This window comes from Corvus brachyrhynchos, unplaced genomic scaffold, assembly GCF_000691975.1.
Source record: "Corvus brachyrhynchos isolate BGI_N302 unplaced genomic scaffold, ASM69197v1 scaffold61, whole genome shotgun sequence".
Taxonomy (NCBI): Eukaryota; Metazoa; Chordata; class Aves; order Passeriformes; family Corvidae; genus Corvus; species Corvus brachyrhynchos.
Window position 1 is genome coordinate 1,529,499 of NW_008236478.1, and position 2,894 is coordinate 1,532,392.

Sequence of the window (2,894 nt, forward strand, 5' to 3'; positions counted from 1 at the left end):
GCTGTCCCCCACCAGCCAGGGCCTCCGGTTCACCCTGTGGGCAAAGGGCGGGGGAGAGGCAGCGCAGCCGTCTTCGGCGTGGAAGCGGACGGGTGCCCCTGCTTGGGCCATCCTGACAGAAGAGGGCACAGAGGTGTCAGGTCCAGAGCCCAGCAGGGTGGCACAGGCACAGCAAGGCAGGTTCCCAGCACCCCTGAGATGTCTGAGACAAGAGGCGATGCATCCTCAGGCAGCCCTGAAACAAGGGCAAGGAGCTGGTTAGGGAAGGGAAGGCACAGAAAAGAGTCTGAGGCCACGGGGAGGACAAGCCAAAGGTGCCCTGCCCTCGTGGCACAAGAAAGATATGCTCCAGCTGAGACAGCCCCCAGCAAATCCCCTCCTGCTGCAAGAAGCAGGCAAGGTTCATCAAGGGCATCTCACCAGCACCACTGCCTGGATGCTGGCAGCCCTTTGCTTGGTCCCCAGGCACCCACAGTGATTGCTTTCTCCCCAGGGCGCCAGGATGCTCAGGCACTTTCCCCACAGTCCAGCACCCCAGACACTGCAAGAGAGTGCACTATAAAATGGGTTTCATTCATTCTGCTTTAGGCTGAATATATTTACTACCCACAGCCTACAGCCTACTAAAATCACTTCAATAAGGGGAAAAAAAAGTATCTACTGTATCACTGAGACATCCTCCAACTATACTTGCTCAAGGAGTTTAATATGAGCAGCAAGGGCAAGGAGCCTCTCTCTTTGGAGGTCAGCCTGGGTTTAAACTGTGTCACACCAGCACATGTCGCAGCCGCTACTGATGGTGCAGACAGAGCTGTCAACACCAGTAGATCCAAAAAGCAGTGGTAAGAGACAATCTCAGCCTGGGGAAACACAGCAAGCCTGCCCTGCACATAGCTCATCCGCCTGCCTGTCTCTGCCCAGAGACCGTATACCTGGAGGTGAGACCAGCTACCCCACAGCAGCAGGTGGGTGGCTGCAGGGGAAGGCAGGACCTGGAGCTCCCATCAACCCCACTGGCAGGGCTGCTGACATTTTTCTTTCTCCCATTGAAGCTAAAACTTGTACTTATCCTTCTCTGAGTTTCTTTGAATTCCTAATGTGCAGAGAAGACTCTGCCTTCACTGCTTGTGCCTTCTGACAGATGCCAAGATACTGACTCCCTCACTTTCATCATTTGAAAGTGAGAAACCATATGCCAGCTGCAAACAGGAGAGCATGATTTTCTTCTCCCTGTTTCTGAGTGCAAACCAGACAGGATTAAATTCCTAAAGGATATGGGGCTAAATTTTCAACAGTGTTTAGGCTCCAGAGATGCACAGACAAAACTCTTAATGAAATAACCCAAATCACACCTGTGGGGTAGGCGCCCATTTATCTGCACTATCACACTGCTGAAAAAATCTGTCCTGCTGAGCAACAGCAATCTCTAATTCACTCACTGCAAAATTTTATTCTCCTGATTAATTTATCATTTACTGTTTTTACAATCTTTTCTCCTGTTATGGTTGTGTTCACATTCAAGGTTGCTGAAGTTAACTGATAAATAATAAAGATGTGGGGTTTATGTATTTCAAATGAAATTCTACTTTTTATCTCAGTGCAGACTGACACACATGCCAAGGAAAAAAATTATCTCTAGGAATAGTTTTCTTTCACTGTAACATAACAAATCTACAAAAACCAGCGTATCTCAAAACATGTGAGCTATCACTAGAATAAATGGGATAAGCAGAATGTCCTCCTGGTTATTAAAATGGAGTTATCAAATTTAGAGTAAAGGTCATGCCTGCCTTTGACCCACCAAAGCTGGATGGCTACACCATGCAGTGGAGTGAGCTTTTCTTTAATAATGAAAGGTAAAAAGCACAAATGCAACTGAGATGAAAAACCAATGATGGAATGAGCTCCAGCTTCCTGCATGCTGATTTCAATTGTGAAACAGACAGATGCTCTTTAAATCACTGTGATGAATGGGTTGGGCTGTAAAGCACTGGTGGGCTGGAGAGAGCCTTGCTGGTCCCACCGCCTAAAGGCAGGAGAAGTCCTGCAAAGAAAAGCTCACAGGGTGTCTGCCTGGGCAACCCCGGGCATGAATTCAAAGAGAAAAACTCAAGAGCTGCAGTGTGATAGCCGGGAGCTGCACATCATTGGGGGATTAAATTTGTTCAATAAAACATCTCACAAGAAACTTGTTCCTCCTGGCTCTCCCTCCTTAACGGCCAAACAGATGTCCAGGGATGCTTCCTGGCCATTGCTTTGAGCTATACCCAGTGCAACAGGGGATGGCTTCTCCCCATGCAAGCGCTTGCCTGGCAGAATGGGGTGATGCGGAGCGAAGGCAGCAGGCAGCAGGAACTGCTTACGCTGCGGGGGAAGCGCACACCCACGCCACGGGAGTGTGGGGACAAGGCGTAGGAGCTGGGGGAGGATGAGAAGGGATTGGGCAAAGAAGGGGACAGAGATGGGAGAGAGGCTGGGGGTTAAATTCACACAACGGGCCGTATTTGTGTGCTGGACATGGAACCCATGGCAGAGAATGGGGGAAACCGGGCTGTGGCTGCCGGGATACCTGAGGGGGCTAGGATGGACCCCGGGAGATGACTCTGCCCTCCGGAGGGACACAGAGCAGTTTGAGGAGATGAAGTGGTGACCGAAGCGGGATGTCTGGAGGCCCTGGGGCTATGGGGCAAACAGGTGTCCGCTTTCTGGTGTGTTGTCTAGGCAGGGGACGTGTCCCCACCTTGGAGCTGAGGCTGAACATGCTCTTCACTCCCCGGCCCCCCCTGCCCGGCTTCCCTCACCAGGCACCTCCCGTCTCGGCGGGATCAGCCCTGAGTGGATGTGACATCCATCCGGATGAGGAGGGAGCACCCCCGGCCAGGGGGGCTGCGAAG

General features: G+C 51.5%; 1 long non-coding RNA gene across 1 annotated transcript in view; it reads right to left on the reverse strand.

Annotated features, from left to right (window-relative positions):
* Positions 1-6: 6 nt before the first annotated feature.
* Positions 7-2,894, reverse strand: part of LOC108444639 — a 9,507-nt gene continuing 6,619 nt past the window's right edge. Inside the window, exon 3 of the long non-coding RNA XR_001859269.1 lies at positions 7-235. This is a non-coding gene — a long non-coding RNA (uncharacterized LOC108444639). The remainder of the gene's footprint in view (positions 236-2,894) is intronic.